Source organism: Macrobrachium nipponense, chromosome 30 (genome assembly GCF_015104395.2).
Source record: "Macrobrachium nipponense isolate FS-2020 chromosome 30, ASM1510439v2, whole genome shotgun sequence".
NCBI lineage: Eukaryota > Metazoa > Arthropoda > Malacostraca > Decapoda > Palaemonidae > Macrobrachium > Macrobrachium nipponense.
Window position 1 is genome coordinate 55,583,953 of NC_087218.1, and position 20,893 is coordinate 55,604,845.

Sequence of the window (20,893 nt, forward strand, 5' to 3'; positions counted from 1 at the left end):
GGTACCTGAAGAAACTCCACCTGAGGTACCTGTGGACATTACACCTGAGATACCTGTTGATATACCACCAGAGGTTCTAGTAGAGACAACAGCAGAGACTCCTCCTGTTCAGGTTGAGCTGGAAGAACTGCCTGTGCAAAAAACAGATGAATCCATTGTAGAAAGTGTGCCTGAAACTCCACAAAAAGAAGGGGGATTGATAGGCAAATTAATTGATTTCTTTTCAGATGATGAGAAAACCTCCCTCTCTGAACAGGTTGCTGGGAAAGATGAGGAAACTCCACAGACAGACTTGGTCACAGCACCTGTAGATGTAGCAGAAGGTGGGTCAGCACCAGAGGTACCTGCAGAAACTCCACCTGAGGTACCTGTGGACATTACACCTCAGATGCCTGTTGATACACCAACAGAAGTTCCTGTAGAGACAATGGTAGAGACTCCTCCCGTTCATGCTGAGCCAGAAGAATTGCCTGTGCAAAAAACGGATGAATCTGTTGTAGAAAGTGTGCCTGAAACTTCACAAAAAGAAGGGGGATTGATTGGCAAATTGATTGATTTCTTTTCAGATGAGAAAACCTCCCATTCTGAACAGGTTGCAGGGAAAGATGTGGAAACTTCGCAGACAGAGTTGGTCACAGCACCTGTAGATGTAGCAGAAGTTGGATCAGTATCAGAGATACCTGCAGAAACTCCACCTGAGGTTCCAGCAGAAACTCCACCTGAGGTTCCAGCAGAAACTCCACCTGAGGTACTTGTGGACATTACACCTGAAATACCTGTTGATACATCATCAGAAGTATCCACTGGAGCAGAAACTCTTGCAGAGGTTACTGCTGTAGAGACAAATGCAGAGGCCCTTCCCATTCAGGCTGAACCAGAAGTGTTGCCTGTGCAAAAGTCTGATGAAGGGGGATTGATTGGCAAATTGATTGATTTCTTTTCAGATGATGAGAAACCCTTACAATCTGGACAGGTTTTGGGAAAAGAAGAGGAGACTTCACTAACAGAGTTGGTCACTGAACCCTTAGGTGTAGCAGTTGAAGAGCCTTCTGAAACTGGAATAGAGCCTAAGGAGTCAGTTCCAGAACAAGAACTTCCAGTTTCTGCAGAAGTTTCTGTGAAAGAAGTTGAAGAAGTGAAAGGTCTTAATCAGGAAGAGAAAGTAGGACTTGTAGATAAATTAGTTAATCTGTTTTCAAGTGACAAAGCATCTGATGCTGCTGCAGAGACAGTGACAGAACAGCAAGTTAAAGAAGAGGAACCTGTTGTTTCTGAAGTAGAAGTTAAAGAACCAGCTGTTGAGGTTACAGTTACGGAGGAAGAAACTGCCAGCCCTGTTATTGCTCAGCAAGAAGAAGCAGTTACTAAAGAACCAGAAGAAATGCGTAGCTTAGAAGGGCCTGTATCTCACGTCGAACCTGTTGAAGTGACTGAGAATGTAGAAGGTGGCTTAGTTGGTAAATTAATTGGTCTTTTCTCCAAAAGTGAGGAAAAAACAGAAGATGCAGCAGTACTTAAACAAACCCCAGAAATTGAAGAAACTCCTGAAAAAGCATCCGATGACAAAGTTGCAGAGGAAATGGACTTTGTTATAGTTGAGCACAGTGATGTCACAGAAGACAAGAGTGTTGATCCATCTGATGCAACGGCAGAAAAAGTTATTGTCGATGAGTCCGCTGGTATTTCTGAAAGCAAAGACATTACTAGTGATGATTCGGGAAAGAGTGGAGGATTGATTGATAAGCTACTAACTTTTATGTCTAGCAGTAAAGAGAAAGAAACTACAGACGTGTCAGAAGTCCAAGAAGTGCCAAATGTTAAGCAAGAGGTAGAAGTAGAACCTGAACCTGAAGTAACAGAGAGCCCAAGTGATGGAAAAGCAGAGGAAGCAGAAGTTACCCCAAAAACAGATGCAGCTGAAATGCCCTCTGTTCCAGCTGAAGGAAGTGGAGGTCTGTTTTCATCACTTGGAGGCCTCTTCACCAAAGAGAAAAGTGAGGTAGTTGAAAATACTTCTGACTCTTCAGATAAACCAGATGAGAAGGTGATTGAAGACAGTACCCCAAGTGAAACAATCGTAGCTGTTCCGGAAGCTCCAACATTAGAGGTGAAAGATAAATCTCTCTTTGATAAGATTGCAGAAATGATATCTAGTAGTGACAAAACCCCAGAAGACACTAAAGATGAAACTCTTGAAAGTACAACTCAGGAAAGTCAGACTGAACCTTCACAAGAAGAATTGCCTCAACAAGCTCCAGCAGTGGAAGACGACCAGCACAAACCTCTCTCAGGATCCTCAGAAACTGAAGCAAAGCCTTCACTTTTTGACAGAGTTACAAGTATATTTTCTAAAGAAAGTGAAGATGCACCCATTGACAAGGAACCCACTGTGAAAGAAGAGAGCACAGAAGGTTCAAGTAGTCCAGACAGTAAGACGGCCACAAGTGAAGATGATGCCGATGTGTTTGTTGTCTTGTCAAAGCCCACCACTCCTGTAGAAACATCACCGCCAGAGGAGAGCCAGAAGGAGGCTGAGAAGGCGACTGGTTGGCTCCAAGGAAGCTGGTTTAGGGTAAAGTCTGAGACGTTTGTCTGATTGCCTGTTGTAACCAATAGAGCAGTGACAGCTCACTTGTACTTGGCTTTGGGATGCTCAGTCATGATTTGTCTTTGCCATTGCCTCAATGATCAACTTTGTTCTTGGGTCTGAGACTTGACATGAGATTTTGCTCCTTGTAAATTTGTATGGGAAGTCAGAAAGATCCCGTTTGCCCAGTTTGGTCCTGATATTACAAAAGCAGATATTAATCTCTTGATAATGATTTTTTGCATCATCCTTCCATTAAATCGTGTGTTTCTTGCATAGTATTGTCACTGGATGCTGAACTTGTTGCCAGCTCAGTCAATCATATGATTTGGCACTTGAGTATTTTTTGTGTGATTTATGCATTGCCAGTTGTCTTCTTTTGTTAAAAACCTTAAAAGTCCTGACCCACGTATGCGTGTGGAGGTTGAACCACATACGTCATCCTTTCCAAAGTAATCAGAATATGCTAAGTTCAGTGAGTCTAACAAATAACATCATACCTAAACAGACAGTCATACGTCCTTTCCTATTGGTTCATACAGTGCTAACATTACTTTTAAGGTGATATTTCTGTTTATTTGTGCACTAACAATGGCCTTATTGTGGCTGTAGAAGCTTTAATGTGCTCTCATTTTGTTACTGTAGACTTGGATATGGATTATGAATGTTTGTTTGGTTCTCAGACGAACCAGTATGTCAGTAGTTTTCGTTGTTAACATAACTGCTAAGTCTTTCGTCATGATACAAGTTTATAGCAGTAGTCAGTGGAATTAGGAGGGAAATTCAGTGCTTGTTAGATGGGAGAAATTGCTTTGTTGAAGTAGTTATTAGTTTCAGTTTGTGCAACATAGTCTACAGATGATTACTGTGGAGTTAGAAGACACTGGTTTGATTATACTTTAAGTGAGCAATGTTTAAAGCAAACGCCTATGAAATGAATGTTTTTGTCAGGGAAATTATTTTAATTTTATTCTAGGCTACCACTGTTGCCAAACAAATTAAATAGGATGACCAGGAATAGTGGTTAAATATTGATTTTACATTTTAATTTGTGATATAATCTATTTTAAGACTTAGAATTAATGATGATGATTTTTTTAAAAATGATTTGTTCATGAAACTTACCTGTCAGATATATATATAGCTGTATTTTTCCGAATCCGACGAAATTTAAACACTTACGACACACGCAGTGGGAGTCAGGTGGTTAGTACCCATTTCCGCCCGCTGGGAGGCGGGTATCAGGAATCATTCCCATTTTATATTCATAATTTTTTCTGTCGCCGGTGCTGGAAACACCTGTTTGCAGCACCTCCGTCCAGATTTTGGAAACTTACTAGCTACTTGAGTATCCCTTTTGGTTTTTCTTTGGTATCTGAATTGGATCGGTGGCTTGGCACACGTTGACTTTGGTTGAATTGAATTTGGTATTGATTTTTCTTTGATCAAGATGTCAGGGTCTAGTTCTGCTAGCGCTAGATTTTGTTCCATGTCTGAATGTAGAGGTAGGCTACTGAAAGCTTCAGTAGACCCACATTCTGTTTGTAAAGTTTGCAGGGGGAATGAATGTACGTTTGAAAGTCGTTGTAAGGAGTGTGAAAGACTAACAGAGTCGGAATGGAAGGCGTATGAAACCTATCTTAAGAAACTTGAGCGAGATAGGTTAAGGAGGTCTTCCTCCAGGAGTGTTTCAGGTAGGCAAGATTTAAATTATTCTCCGCTAACCCTCACCCCCTTTCTGTAGATTATGCTCCTACCCTGTAGTGTTGCCTCCGGCCCCTGAGACAGTGTCGGTAGAAGGTAATACATTATCGCTAATTCTTGAATCGATTCGTAACTTAGAATCAAAAGTGTTAGCTCTGGAGAGCAAAAGTGAAGAGAAGTGCAGTGAAAGTGCCCCTTGTGTAGTGGAGGGTGCGTCAGATCGGCCTCATTTCGCTCTAGACCTAGACCTCTGCTTGACTCCCAGCCATTATAAGGGGAGAGAGCATGTCGAAAGTCGAAGGAGGGTTACGAGGAACCCCCACCGATCTGGCGTGCCTTCGGCAGCTTCTGACGAACATACCCAGACTGCCAAGGAGCGTGCGCGTGCACGTCTTCTCAAGGAGTGCTTTTCTTCTTCTGAAGCTTCCTCCCCGCGCAAGGGGTGGAGCTCTCATACCGCATCACGTCCGCTGAAAAGGACGGCTCGCGTTCGGGACGCTTCACGTCCAAGTTGTTCTCCGGAACTTTGCTCGTCGCCTGATAGTGCGTTTGCTGCTTTTCCTCCCGCAGAAAGAAGCGTAAGGATTATTCGGAGGCGGAGTCTTCCCTAGATGTTTCTTTCGAGCGCCGCAGTCGCTCTAAGGTGCGTGAAGCGGCGGTTTCTGGGAGTAGCAAGAAGGCGTCCCCTCGCCGCTCTCCTGCTCACAGGATCAGCCCCTCCCCAGAAAAAGGAGGCTTCACCTACAAGCACGATTCTCCAGTCTCTTCAGCAGCAACTTCGAGATGTTTTTCCTTCGAGAGAGACTGCTCCACGTCGCCGTAAGAAGGATGACAACCTTCCTGTGAAGAGGTCGAGGCGTTCTCCCTCTCCCTCTCCTCGCTCGTCTCTCTCTCCGTTGAGTCTCCCTCTAGAGTTCGTTCTGCTCCCCAGCAACTTTTCTAGAGGAGGCGAGAAATTCGTTTCTCGCTCTCGTGAAGCGGTTGTTTCCGCTGATACGAAACTTGTGGATAAGAAGCGAGTTTCTTTAGATGCAGAGCGCGCTTCTGTGAAAGTCAAACGCGCTTTAGTGGACGCCGAACGTGACTCGGTGCAAGTTTCGCGAGCGCCAGTGGACGCTCAGCGAGTTTTAGTGGACGCTCGGCGCGCACCAGTGGACGCTCGGCGAGCATCAGTGGACGCTCGGCGCGCACCAGTGGACGCTCAGCGCGCACAAGTGGACGCCAGGTGTACACCTGCGGCGTTTGAGCGCGCTTCTGTCGGCGCCAGTAGATTGGCTTCGGACGCCAAACGCGCGCCTACGGGACGTCAGTTTTCCACTTCCGCAAGCACAAGCGGAGGCGGGAACTCTTCCTGTTCGCCGTTCTTTCTCTTTTGAGAAAGCTCGGGACTCTTCTTTACTTCCTCCGACTTCTCCAGTGTCTGAAGAGGAAGTTAGTGACGCTTTCGTCGAAGTGGACAAAAAAGAAGAACAGCAGTTGGCTCCAGTTTCGACGGACTACAAGGTTTTGACTCGTTTACTTCAGTCAGTCTTTGCAGACACCTTCCAACCTGAAGCTCCACGTATCCCTCTCAGTTTTCGTCTTCCAAAGCTGCTAAGATCTCGGGCTTTGTGAGAATGAAGAAGTCGCTTTCTACGAAGCAAGCTTTTAGAAAGGTCCATGATTGGATGGAAAAGAGGAAAGCTTCAGGCAAGACTTCTTTCGCTTTACCACCTTCAAGACTTGGTGGCAAAGCTGGTATGTGGTATGAGACGGGAGAAAACGTCGGAGTTAAGCTTCCAGCCTCAGCTCAAGGAGACTTTGGTAGCATTGTAGACGCCACCAGAAGATCTTTTTTGTCTTCCTCGAAGGTCTCGTGGACACATAGCGAGTTAGGACTTTCACCTTAAAGGCCTCTTCAGGACACTAGAGGTCTTTAATTTTCTTGACTGGTGCCTGGGAGTATTGGATGCCAGGTCCAGGAGTTCTGATTCCATCACTCTGGGGGGAGCTGTCCAGTGTATTGTCTTGCATGGACAAGGCCGTCAGGGATGGTTCTGAGGAATTGGCTGCTCATTTCAGCACGGGACTGCTTAAGAAAAGAGCACTTTTTTTTGCAATTTTACTGCAAAGTCGGTCTCACCAGCGCAAAAAAAGCGGATCTTCTTTTCGCTCCTTTCTCAGAACATCTCTTCCCCCAGTCTATGGTAAAGGACATAGCTGCCAGTCTCCAGGAGAAAGCAACTCAAGACCTTCTGGCACAGTCTTCTAGAAGCCTGCTACTTCTTCGTCTTCTGGGTCCTCTGCTTTGAAGAAGTCGAAGCCCTTTCGATCCGCTTCTTCCTCGAAGCCAGCCCCTCGAGGAAGAGGCTCTTTCAGAGGCAAGACTCCCGCTCCTTCCAAGAGCAAGAAGTGAGAGGGAAGTCCTTCAGACACCGTAGGAGGCCAGGCTTCTACATTTCGCGAAAGCTTGGGAAGAGAGAGGTGCCGACGCTTGGTCTCTGGACATCGTCAAGAAGGGGTACAGAATTCCTTTCCTGATGTTACCCCCGCTGTCTTCGACACCAAAGGATTTGTCTCCGTCGTATCAGGGAGAAAAGCAGAAAGTGCTTCACGATCTACTAGATCAAATGATCGAGAAGCAGGCAGTGGAACAGGTCTTCGACCGGTAGTTTCTCCGGGTTTTACAACCGGTCTGTTCCTAGTGCCGAAGCAGTCAGGGGGGTGGCGCCCCATTCTGGATGTCAGCAGTCTAAATCGCTTCGTTACCAAGCAGAATTTCAAGATGGAGACACCTCAATCCGTGCTTGCAGCTTTAAGACCGGGGGATTGGATGGTCTCGTTAGACCTTCAGGACGCATACTTTCACGTCCCCATCCATCCCCGATCAGGAAATACCTGCGGTTTGTCCTGAAAGGGAAGATTTTTCCAATTCAGGGCACTCTGCTTCGGTCTCAGCACGGCGCCGATGGTGTTCACAGTTCTTATGAAGAACGTTGCGAGGTGCCTCCATCTTGCGGAAATAAGGATCTCTCTCTACCTAGACGACTGGCTTATTCGAGCCTCATCGCAAGACAGGTGTCTGAAGGACCTTCACACGACTGTCGTTAGCGAAGTCCCTGGGACTTCTGGTGAATCTCGAGAAGTCGCATCTGACTCCTTCTCAATCCTTAGTCTATCTGGGGATTCAGATGGACTCAGTGGCTTTTCGGGCTTTTCCGTCCCAGGGGCGACAACTTCAATGCCTGGACAAAGTGTCGGCCTTTCTGGGGAAGGAAACATGCTCGGTGAGGGAATGGATGAGTCTGCTGGGGACCATTTCCTCACTGGAGAAGTTTGTTTCTCTGGGAAGGTTGCACCTCCGACCACTTCAGTTCTTCCTCTCAAGCAATTGGTCACGCAAACAGGATCTAGAAGAGGTCTTGTTTTTTGACGGAAGGAAAAGTGAAAAAGCACCTCAAATGGTGGTTGGATCCAAAGAAGCTTGCGGAAGGACTTTCGCTCAAGCTTCGGAACCCCGACCTAGTGTTGTTCTCCGACGCGTCCTCCACGGGTTGGGGAGCAACACTGGGAGGGAGAGAAGTGTCAGGCACCTGGAGAGGGGAACAGGTGTCCTGGCACATCAATCTAAAAGAACTCTCAGCGGTTTACCTCGCTCTAAGGTTCTTCGAGGAGGAAGTCTCCAGCAAAGTGGTTCAGATAAACTCGGACAACACCACAGCCTTGGCATACCTCAGGAAACAGGGGGGAACTCACTCTCATTCTCTGTTCGTCATCGCGAGGAATATCCTGATTTGGGCGAAGTCGCAAAACGTCACGATTCTGACAAGGTTTGTGTCAGGCGTGGAAAACGTGCGAGCGGACCTTCTCAGTCGGCAAGGACAGCTTCTGCCGACGGAATGGACCCTTCATCAGGAAGTATGCCAGGCGCTATGGAAGCTGTGGGGACGTCCTCATGTGGACGTTTTTTCGCAACTTCCCGAACGAAGAGACTTCCGCTGTATTGCTCCCCAGTTCTGGACCCGGGAGCAGTGGCAGTAGACGCCCTACTGTGGAATTGGTCGGGACTAGACGTTTACGCTTTTCCCCCATTCAAAATCCTCGGGGAAGTAATGAGGAAGTTCGCTGCATCAGAAGGAGCGAGAATGACCCTCATCGCCCCCTTCTGGCCAGCGGCCGAATGGTTCACGGAGGTGATGTCCTTCCTAGTAGACTTTCCGAGGACTCTGCCCCTAAGGAAAGATCTACTCAGACAGCCCCACTTCGAGAGGTACCACAAAAACCTCCCCGCTCTGAGTCTGACTGCGTTCAGACTATCAAGAAGTTGGCCAGAGCGAGGGGTTTTTCAAGACCTGTGGCAACGGCGATTGCCACCGCAAGGAGGCCCTCCTCAATCGCAGTTTACCAATCAAAGTGGGCTGTCTTTAGAAGTTGGTGCAGAAGGAAGGGCATTTCCTCCACCTCAACCTCTGTGAGCCAGATAGCAGATTTCCTTCTTCACCTTAGGAAAGAAGCGAAACTAGCCGTTCCCACGATTAAAGGCTACAGAAGCGTGCTTTCTGTGGTCTTCAGACATAGAGGACTCGACTTAGCGAATAATAGAGACATTCATGATCTCATTAGATCATTTGAGACTGTGAAAGTTCTCCAACCTAAAGTACCATCGTGGAACTTAAGACGTGGTACTGAAGTTTCTCATGTCGAGTCAATTTGAACCGCTCCATTTAGCCTCGCTTAGGGAATCTTATAAGAAGACCATTTTCCTAACCGCTCTGGCGACGGCGAAGAGGGTTAGCGAAATTCAAGTCATAAGCAAGCATATTGGGTTCAAGGATCATAGTGCAGTTTGTTCCTTAAGTCCTACGTTCTTAGCAAAGAACGAGAACCCTTCCAACCCTTGGCCGAGGACGTTCGAGATCAAGGGGTTGTCGGAGCTAGTGGGACCTGAAGCTGAGAGAGTCCTGTGTCCTGTCAGGGCTCTCAAGTTTTATTTGCAGAGAACCAGAGCATGCAGAGGTTCTTCGGAGAACTTGTGGTGCTCTGTGAAAAAACCAGATCTTCCGATGTCGAAGAATGCACTGGCGTTCTTCTTAAGAAGTACGGTTAAGGAAGCCCATGAAAAGTGTAGTGAAAGTGACATGGAGCTTCTGAAAGTGAAAGCCCACGAGTTGAGGGCTATTGCTACTTCGGTGGCTTTTCACAAAAATATGGCAATCAAAGATATTTTGTGCGCCACTTATTGGCGAAGCAATTCGGTGTTCGCTTCACACTACCTGCGGGAGGTGAAAGCAACATACGAAAATTGTTACTCGCTCGGACCATACGTCGCTGCAGACACTGTTTTGGGGGCAGGAGGTAGCGCTCATCCTATCCTTTAATGGTTTAGGGGAGTTTTTAACTTGTGTTATGGTTGTGGGGTTGACCGCCTGCGGCGGATCTCCCTTCCATTAGCTTAGTCTATGTGGGATACTTTTGGTAGGCTACGCCAGGTGGTTTGTTTTTACTTCGTTGCCCTCATTTGTATGGTCCAATGGTCTAGTCACGTCGTGGTCTCGCCCTGTTGACAGATCATCTGGAGTGCACCAGCTATATAGGTCTCTACCTCGCTGCAACTCTAGTAGCACAAGCAGACTTACGCGGCAGTAACCACGAAGTCAGCTATGCTAACAGGTAAGGAATCAAGATATCAATTATCTGCATATATATGTTTCCTAAAATCTTCTATTCTGTCTACTCCCACCACCAAAGGTGGGATTCAGCTATATATATATCTGACAGGTAAGTTTCATGAACAAAATGATATTGTAATGATACAATTAAGTTTGTTCATACTTACCCTGGGCCAAGTATATATAATCAAGTACCCACCCACCTCCCCTCAGGAGACAGTGGAAATAAAAAATTATGAATAGAAAATGGGAATTATTCCTGATACCCGCCTCCCAGCGGCGGGAATGGGTACTAACCACCTGACTCCCACTGCGTGTGTCGTAAGTGTTTAAATTTCTGTCGGATTCGGAAAAATACAGCTATATATATATCTGCCAGGTAAGTATGAACAAACTTAATTGTATCATTACAATATCATTTTATTGCTATATTTGCATACATTAAATTGATTTAGTTCTGCTACAGTTGAAATCGCCAGCTTTGCTAATTATAATTTTGAGAAGTATATTTGTTCAGTTAGTGAGGTTATAACTGAACATTCATCAAGGCTACTTTATATAGCATACACCGGATAGTTTCATCTTTGTGATTCAGTGTGTTTAAAAAAAGAATTCCTGGCCTGTCTTCTGACTAAAGTTAACAGAAATTGTAAATGGTTTTTTCATCTTAGCAGTTAACTTAAGTGACTATTTGTCTTCTGCATTGAAAGTTTTGACAAAGAAATTAGCTTCGCTTGCTTTTAGGCATTAAGGCATTTGATAACAACCAAATGACTGACAAGACTGTGACTTCCCATGTGAAGTTTAGTCACTGCCAGAGAAATATTTTTTGTGACTTTGCTCCTTTTAGTCACAATTGACTTTAGGAGTAAGGCAGTTTTAAGTGATTTACAGAATATTTGGTAATGTATTGCAAGATATCTTATAGTGTATCAAAGGAAATGGTGACAGGATATATATTTTATATATAAAGAAGTCATCGTGAAGGGCACTGCTATATTTCTAGAGTAAGCTGGTACCAGGGACATGATAAAGTGGAAGTGTATCTAATTGAGAATTTAATTAGTAGGTAATTGTTCAGACAGAGAATTGTTTTGCAATAGCCCTGTTAATGAGAAAGATATGTTTGTGTTTGTGTGTGGAAATCACCCCCAAATTCTACCTTGTGAATGAAAGAAGCAGAGCAGTGACGACAGTTTACCAAAAATGTAGAAGTGAAATGAGCAGAAATGTGGGTCTTTTCTCTCTCAGCAATGGTTAAGGTACAATTGTGTTAACTTTTGCAGTTTGCAGGATGTACATTCAAATCCACATTTATATTTCTACACTAGGCCATTTCCTCCAGCATAGTTGCTCTTAAATAAACAACAATTACTGCCAAATTCATGATGTAGCATGTTAAATTGTATATGACCTCTCTATACCACAATCTCTACAGCTTCAACTTTTTTCCCTTTATTTGTATTCAAGATCTATAATTCACCAACAGGGAAGAAAATTGCCTTAACAGTTCCTTAACAGTTGGCTTCTATAAACATTCCCAAGTTCCCTCGCAATCTTTAGTACACATCCTCTAGAATTAACAGAAGGAAGAAGTGTGGCACAGGAGTTACGTCAAATAAAAGCTATCAGATTAAGTCCATACTGTGCACCATGTATGATCAATCCATAAGAACTGTAAACTATTAGTTCTGTATGATATATTGCTTTAAAAAGTAATGGAAGCTCTGTACATCTATTATGTATTTGACAGTGTGTGCATGTATGTATGTATGTATGATTGGTATGGGCGCCCGGGCCGTCGGTCTGACGGGAATGAGATTCGGAACAGAGATGGGTTTCCACTCCGGGAAGGTCGAGACCTACATTCGGTAGCCCGGAAACCCCCGGGAGCCTGAGCTCCAAAAATTTCTACTTCCCCCCTCCAAAGGATGAGAAGGGATTCCCTGAAACAAAGCTGGTTCTGCCCGTGAAACGGGGCTGGCTATGCCCGTAGACTTAGTTACTTACAAATTTCTGTATACATATGACTTATCATTTGGAAAAGAATACTATAGGGTAAACATCAATGACATCAAAGAGGGTGGTTTTAGAAGGGGTTTGACAGAGAGAGATAATGAGAGGGAGAGAAAGTGAGAGAGAGTAGAAAGATGCTTCATTTTGATATTCATTTTCAAGGATGTTGTTTGTTTTGTCAGATTTGCATTCCTCACAATTCAGGTTGTGGTACTGTATTCAATTGTAGTTTGATTTATCTATTTTCTTTTCATAAACTATGCTCTGGGTTACACGGACCAATCTAGCCTACGGGCGGGTAACCAGCTAGTATAATAAAATGAAAATGAACACATACCAGAATAGTTACGAAATATTAATAAAATGCACTTGTGCAAATGTTACTGCGTTAACACAGGCTAAGGAACACTGACTAGCTGTTGTGAGCTAAGCTGATTGGAAAGAAGTGAGCAGGGGAATGATGGGAAACTGAGGGTCTGGACAAGACCAATTTAGCAGTATTACTGTGCTCCTCTGTTTATTGAACAAGAATACTGGTTCTCGACATTTGCAAACTATGAAATGTAGGACTATATATATATAAACTATAGGCTTTTTTGTGAAAAATATAAGTTAGAAACATTCTAAAACTTATTGCATCATTACTAAATTAGACAAATTGAAAGGAAAAAAGAATTACCAAGAAAGGCTGTCATAAAGGAAGTTATTAAATATAAGAGCTATTTTTAATTATATGAAGTCTAAAACTAGATGAAATTGAGTGCAATGTGTGGTAAAAACTGTCAAATTGGAGAGGGTCACTTCTCCAGCAAAAAATCTTGAGTAGTAATTTAACATTGAGTGTCCCTGCTTTAGAAGCAAGTTGGGTTGAAGGTTCACGTGTTAGTTCTCACTCCAGCAAAGACAGCTTGTTCCTCTTGCCTCAGTGAAATGAGTGACGACTCAAGGAAAGAGGTTATCTCATCATGTGCTAAGTATCAAATTTTTATTTTTAAAGTACATAATTATTCAGCTATGTTATCTACCTGTCACCCCCTTTAGGGGGTTAGTGCCATCAGTGGACCTCATGCAGTGCACTGTAGGTATTACTTCAGGTTCTTTACAGCGTGCCTTCGACCCCTAGCTGCAACCACTTTCGTTCTTTTTACTATACCTTCTTTCAAATTCTTTCTTCCTCTTACTTTCCACCCTCTCCTAACACTTGATTCATAGTGCAACTGCAAGGTTTTCCTCCTGTTACACTTTTCAAACCTTTTACTGTAAATTTCCATTTCAGCGCTGAATGACCTCATAGGTCCCAGTGCTTGGTCTTTGGCCTAAATTCCATATTCAACTCTACCTGTCACCAGTTATTCTGGCAGAAGAAAAATGAGCAAGGTTTCCTTTGTCAAACAATTGTTGTAATATCGGTATATTTACCTTAATTCTACCTTTTTGTTAGCATGACAATTTGTATATTTTGGATCTGTTATTGGATGCATGCATCACTTGGTTTTAGTTTATGTAAGTGTTAAATTATTTTGGTAGACATGTTGTGTCTAGGTTAATATGGTAGGCTGCAATGTACCTGATTACTTACACTTTGCACGGTATATTGCAAATGCCCTGATGTTTTTCTTGTGGCTTTTTTAGTTTTGAAATAGTTTTCGTATATGTTTGAGTTTTTATACTTTGTACATTGGCCTTTATCACCCTCGAGTGTAATTACTGTTGTGTTTTCGCAAATTACAAACCTGTTATTCTTTACTCCATCATTATGCTTGGTCAGAGATTGTAGACTGAAAAGATTAATTGCAAAGTGGTATCGTCAGCCATCTTAGGATGACTTCTTTCACACAAGATTAGCATGGTAGTGGTGAGTATATGCTGACAGTCTTTCCCTCCCAAGTGCACAAACCTAAAGTCATCCTTAATTGTCATAATTTGTTTGAACCTTGTGACCCTACGTTTACCTAACTGGAAATCATCAAGCCTTCCCTTCATAAATAGACATTTGTCTCATTGCAACCTCATCACAGTCTTTTGTCTAACAGATAGATGGCAGACATTTGTTTTACTGCTTGTATGCTGTCCTCATTTTCTGAGTATCTCATATTGTTTCCTTTTACAACAGTTTAATGAGACACAGCTTGTCTAATCAATAATCCTTCTTCACTTCCTCTTTGCAATCTTTTTCTGTCTGCAGTAAGAGTACATCACTATCTCAGCTCCCAGGAGGGGGATAGTGCCGTTGGTACTGTAGGCATTACTAAAGGTTCTTTGAAGTGTCCCCCTCAGCCCCTAACTGTAGCCTCTTTCATTCCTTTTCCTGTATTTTAGTTGATAATTTCATTCTTCCATCTTACTTTCCACCCCCTAAACAATTGTTTCATAGTGCAACTGTGAGATTTTCCTCCTGTTACACTTAAAACCTTTCAGTACTGAATGACCTCATAGGTCCCAACTCTTGGCCTTTGACGTATATTCTAAATTTCATTCATTCACTATCTCAGCTGCTGTTCCATGAGGTTACGTAAGAGTCCTTTTTCCTTTCAAACCAATGCTTCCTGGATTTTATTTTGTGGGAATGGACAAGCCTTTGTATTACTCATTTTGCAGTCTACCTGTGGCAAACCTTTGGTGTGCCTTCCCAACTTTTGCATTCAGTAACTTGTGTTGCATTTTTGAATTAAACTTTTTTTTTTTTTTTTGCTAATGCTTTTTAGGTTACCAGGGTAAATGCCCTTAGTGTTTTCATCAGTGTCTGTGAGCAAAGGTTTCATGTTTTTCATTTAAAGTTGAATGTAATTTCTAAAGCTGATCATCGATGGCTATCATGTTTAGAAGATGGCTTCACCACTAGAATACGTTTTAGGTTCTGTTCCTCCCATTGTACACTTTGTCTATGGTTGAATGTCATGGTTATATACAGAAAATGTAAAAGTTTTGGTTTACAGATTTTAACCCACTCAGCACATTTTTTTGTTGCCTAACAACAATGGTTAAGTTAGCACAAGATAGCACTAGATATAGGTTAGACAAGGACCTAAGGTTACCCTTCTTATTATTGTATGCACCAAAGGAAACGTATAAAAACCATGAATTTTGGTGAAACCCATCCATCAAGACCAGAGGGCAAGCGGCTTTCCAAACAAACTGTTAATGCCAGTTCAAGCAAGGCTTAACATACTCGTCTGGTTTACAAGTTCAAAGAGGTATACTTAGGATGTATTGTGTGATATAACTTTCCCAAAATTGTATATTCACATGACTAATTTCTGGTAAAGCACTTTGGTAACTTTTGTCTTTATTTATCTGTGATAAGAAGAAATATTTTTCCAATATTGAAATGTAAGTTAAATGTATGTGTTGACAGACATCTTATCATGAAATCTGCGGGGTACCTGCTTAGAGGTTTAAAATGTTTAGTTTGAATATCAGTCTTCATTCAGAGCTCTGAATATTTCTTTGCAAATGCATTTTTCATTGATTTGTGGTGAGGCAGATCATATCCAGATATCTTGGTTGTAATGTTATGGGTTTGTCAAGTAATACCTTCTTGTTGTTTGTGACATTTTTTCTGTTACAGTGGATGTAAACGTCTTCAATATTTTTCTTGAGCAAGAGCTATTGTTATTGTTACAACTTTCCATGCCAGCGCTGGTAGACTATTATAGATTTTGTTACACAGGTTCGATCAGTTAGGTTTTGGACTTGATCTAGTCTGTCAGGACTGGTAAAAAGACATTTGTCTAGCAGTATTTAAAAATTATATATGATTTATTTTATGCAACTAGTACTATGTAACCTGTATGATGATAAATATTTAATCATTTAGAAGTGCTGTTGCTGTATTGTGATCTCTTGCCATTCCAAATGTGTTAAAGAATGCTGTAATATACCCTAAATCCCCCTCTCTCCTCCCCACTCCCCACTCCCGCAACCAGTGATGAAGTATTGACAAACTCCAATTTTCATTCTGCACAAACCGACTTTTTAAATGCAGTATGACTTATTTTGATTCATGATATATGCTACCTGACTATTTTGCTTCTGCTTGACTCTATGCAATATATTTTTGAAGCTTTTTATCTAAATATATCCGAGCAGACTCGAATATATTGATGTGTATTCAACATCAGTGGCAGCAGGAGCAACTCCTTTATGGTGTTCCTGAAACTTAACGACTACAGGAAAGCATGACTAATGGACTTTTTCTGGTAATTTCAGAGCAGCGCTTCAGTATCGAATGAAGGGAAGGACGTCATCATCCAGGTGGCACCAGAAAAACCTGAGAAAGATTATGGGCAATCCAATCCTGATGATGCTGACATGTACACAACGAGAAATTAAATTCTTTGCTTGCATTTATTCATGATCAGACGGCAATCTTCCTACGCACGAAATTAGCTCGGGCTATCATCATCATCAGATGATAAAATAGCTCGCCAAAGCTATGTATGATATATGATGTGTATAGTATTTCTGAATTGCATTAGAAATAAAATTGAGCGTCATGAGATTGCTAAAAGAAAGAGCATCAGTCACTTCAATTACTAGTAGTTTTTCATGTAAGAAAATTTTCATGATAAGGAGAGTAAGAAAGGGCTTCTCATCAAGTATCATAACACTACAATTTAATAATTTAGTTTTAAATGCATATGTTAACAGTCTCCTCATAGAAATGTTAAAAGTTATGATGAAAATTCCTAATAGTAATGAAATAATTAATAATAAAGATTTGGTGTAGGAACTGGAATGGCTTTGTTAATAATTCATTCATTCTGTATTTTTGATTGTCATCGAGACCATGGCACTGTTATGGTTGTTCTTTGTACAGTATACATATACTATATTACTTGGTGGAAAATATGACATATTTGTACAGATTTGTAGTTTCATTTCATCTTAATTACCTGAAGTGAATTCTTGAGTAGCAGTTATAGAATATAACCAGATGAGGGTGATGTACTTCCTTTAGCTTCTAAGACCAATGGTAAAGACAAGTTTTATGCCACCCTTACGCAGTGCACCATAGCCATTACTTAAAGTTTTGTAGCGTCTTGTCTGCCCTAAGTTGTAACCCTTTTATTCCTTTTACTGTACCTCCATTCATGTTCTCTTTCTTACATCTTACTTTTGACCCTCTCCTAGCAATTGTTTCATAGTGCATCTGCGAGGTTTTCCTCTAGTTACACCCTTAAAAACTTCTTTACTGTCAGTTTCACCTTTTAGTGCTGAATGACCTCGTAGGTCCCAGCACTTGGCCTTTAGTCAAAATTCTATATTCAAATTCCAATATATATTTCAAGTTTTATGCCACCAAGACATTTTAAAAAGAGCTATTATGTATTACCTGTATTTTTGAGGAGGAAAAATGATTAGGTAATTCCAACAAACTTTTAAAATTCCCAAGAAGTTACTTATTTCTACTATAACCTTTATTTTTCAGAAGAAAAAATTTGATTAAGTAATTTCAACAGATTCCTAAAGATGGAAGATCCTAAAAATTGGTTCATGCACTAACTAGATAGACTATAAGGTATGTATTTACAACCTTTATTTTTAAGAAGAAAAAAAGTAATCCTAAAAGATTCACAAGAGTTAAAGATCCTAAAAATTTGATTCTTTGCCCAACTAGTATTCACGGAAATTTAACAAAGTCCCAAGCAAAACTCATCAGTGTACACTGTAACCTGGGTTACGTTGTCTTTTACGTGTTATATACAAGCATTATTCCATTAGATGAGTAATGGATATTTTCAGATGTCCCTGATTGGAATGGAATGAAATAAAATTTAGGTCAAAAGCCAAACAAGTGCTGTGACCCATGATGAGGTTAAAGCGCTTCATTGGCGTGATCGGAATGGTCTTGGTCTGCCACCTCGGTGGCAGCAAGTTCGATTCTCGGGCATTCCACTGAAGGGTTAGAGATGTGTATTTCTGGTGATAGAAGTTCACGCTCGATGTACTTCGGAAGTCACGTAAAGCCGTTGGTCCCATTGCTAAATAGCCACTGGTTACATGCAATGTAAAAACACCATACAAACAAACTATGATGAGGTTATTCAGTGCTTAAAGGAAAGTTGAAAAGATTTTAAAGTTGTAACAGGAGGAAAACCTCGTAGTTGCACAAAATTGTTTGGAGAGGATAAAAAGTAAGATGGAAGTAAAAAAATATGACCAGATCCACAGTAAAAGTAATGAGAGGGGTTGCAACTAAGGTTCAAAGGGGCACTGCGAAGATCATGCGGAGAATTGCATGTGTTTTACTGATGGCACTACCCCAAACGAGTTAGATGTGCATGAAGTTAGGTAACACACTAGCTACACAGAGCTCAAAGAAATCAAGTTGACCTAAATCAACCTTCAAATCTTAGGAGAAATTTGGAGAAATCACCACCTAGGTTACATGTGCAATACTCCGATATGTTTAACAGTTATAAAACAACTGGCCCGTGTAGGGGTTAGTGCCATCAGTGCACCTCACGCACTGCACTATAGGCATAACTTAAGGTTCTTTGTAGCATCCTTTCAGCCCTTTTCTGCAACCCCTGTCATTCCTTTTACTGTACCTCTGTTCATATTCTCTTTTCTTCCATCTTATATATCACCCTCTTCCCAACAAGTGTTGCATAGTGCAACTGCAAGGTCTTCCTCCTGTTACATCTTTCATACCTTTTTACTCTCAATTTCTCTTTCAGCACTGAATGGTTTCATGTAGATCCCAGGTCTTGGTTGACTGTGGGCCTAAATTTTATATCCCAATTCCAGTTTAAGAGAGTTCCACCATAATTCCTTGAGATAAGACATCTAGATCTATGCAAAAATATGCCTCGGAAACTGGATTAAGACCTGCAGTAGCTTATTATGTTGAAATCAAGTTCATTCTGCAAAGTCATATTGTGTAGCCTACTTTTTTTTCTTATTTTGCTGACATCTTATAAAAATATTCTTTAAAAATAGAGTAACGTTAATTTAATCAATTTGACAACTAAAGCTAAATTTATGATGATGATATCTCAGATAATAAGGTATATAAAAAAATTCAGCCAAACTTATGTTGATTGAGAGAATTATTATATAATTGCCACATTTCACAATCACAACTGGTTGTATTATATATATATATATATATATATATATATATATATATATATATATATATATCTATATATATATATATATATATATATTATATATATATATATATATATACATAATATAATAATATAATATATATATATATATATATATATATATGGTTAAAAGTTTAGATAATATAGTAGGCAAAATCCTAAAAATTAATTTACAATTATTCCCAAAGTTGGATAACCTTTCAAACCTACCTACTCTCAATTTCCTTTCCAGCGCTGAATGACCTCAAAGGTCGCAGTGCTTGGCCTTTGGCCAGAATTCTATATTCAATTAAATTCAATTCATATTTTTACATGAAGACGGGAAAGACTAGTAATGATTGACACATATTTTCATTGACCTAAACATGGTAGGTACCATCAAACTGTCTTTCCTGCTGTCCAAGCTATTAAGATGGATAGTTGCTAATTCCTCATCCTTCCATATGCACAGACTCGTTCACCTGCCAAGGTCCATACAGTTTAGGTAGATCTACAGTACTATTCCGCGGCGGCCTAGACTATGGCAGTTGCGGTTTTCTATGCAATTTTACCTCCTGAACAAGAATTTTAAATAATATTTATTCGGATGACTGTAATTATTCCCCAGGGGCCAGTACTAAACATGGCGAAATACATTGGACGCCCCAATCCCCAGTGGATGTTGTATCCGCGGTTACGTTCCTTGCAGTCCGTGCAGAACTATTCTGTAGAATTACCACAGTTTATATTAGCCTAACATGCTATGTTAGGCTGAAGGCATATCTCTGGATCCCTGGTCTCCGTCACCCTCTTTGACCCTCTGCCAAAAACCATCTACAAGACTTTCGTGCAAGGTTTGACAATGGCGAGTACCAGGGATAAATAGGGTTTATTCTTAGGTTATCATTGTGAACTCTTTATGCCATTATGTTGCCTATTGAAGGTTCCTGTCTGTCATAATGTAAGTATAATGGGATTGTCATGATTTTTGTGGTCTAGCTGTTATGTTTGTATATTTGTATTCTCTTGTTCTTTCAGATGAAATAGATCTCTGACTAATCAATTTAGCCTAGTCCAAAATTACTATTGTCAATAATTGGGTAAGAGAATGATCTGAGACTATTTACAGTAGTGTTTCGAATGACCATCTTTAAGGATAGATTCCCATATTGAGAGTTCAGACCCCACATATAGTTTGGTTTTGATCAGAGGTATACTATAGAGACCACTATAGTATCTTTGGTTTTGAGGTATCGGCCCCTTGATTTTCTTCCTGGTAAAGGATCTTGATAATGACCCCAGAAAAGTTCGGGGGTCGTTATTTAGGGCTAATATTTCTTTGTGGTCATTATCATTATGATATTTACAGTCTTTTGTTTATGTTTTTCACGGGCATCCCCAATGGGCATGTACTAAACACGCAGCAAAGGTGGTTAATATGCCGTGTGTTCGCTATCTAGGAAAGATCACTGATAACTAATGTAAGACTCAGCCACTCAGGTGCTCATGTAGGAGGCAATTTTATTTAGTTCATTATTCATGTGGTTTTATTCTAATGTAGAAATTACATAATCCTAAATATTCTTTAGTAAGCTTCATAAAATTTTCTTGATAGACAGCGAACGAAGCTGAATGAAGGAAACGCCTTATGATATACTATATATATTGGGACGAAGTGGGCAAGAGTATCTGGGTCTGGATACCATTAATACTTGGGGGGGAGAGGGCAAGAGTATCTGGGTCTGGATACCATTAATACTTGGTGCATGAAATAGTCAAAGATCTGTGTCTGGACACCATTAATATTTGTTAACCCAAATTGCCAAGTATCTTGCTAATAC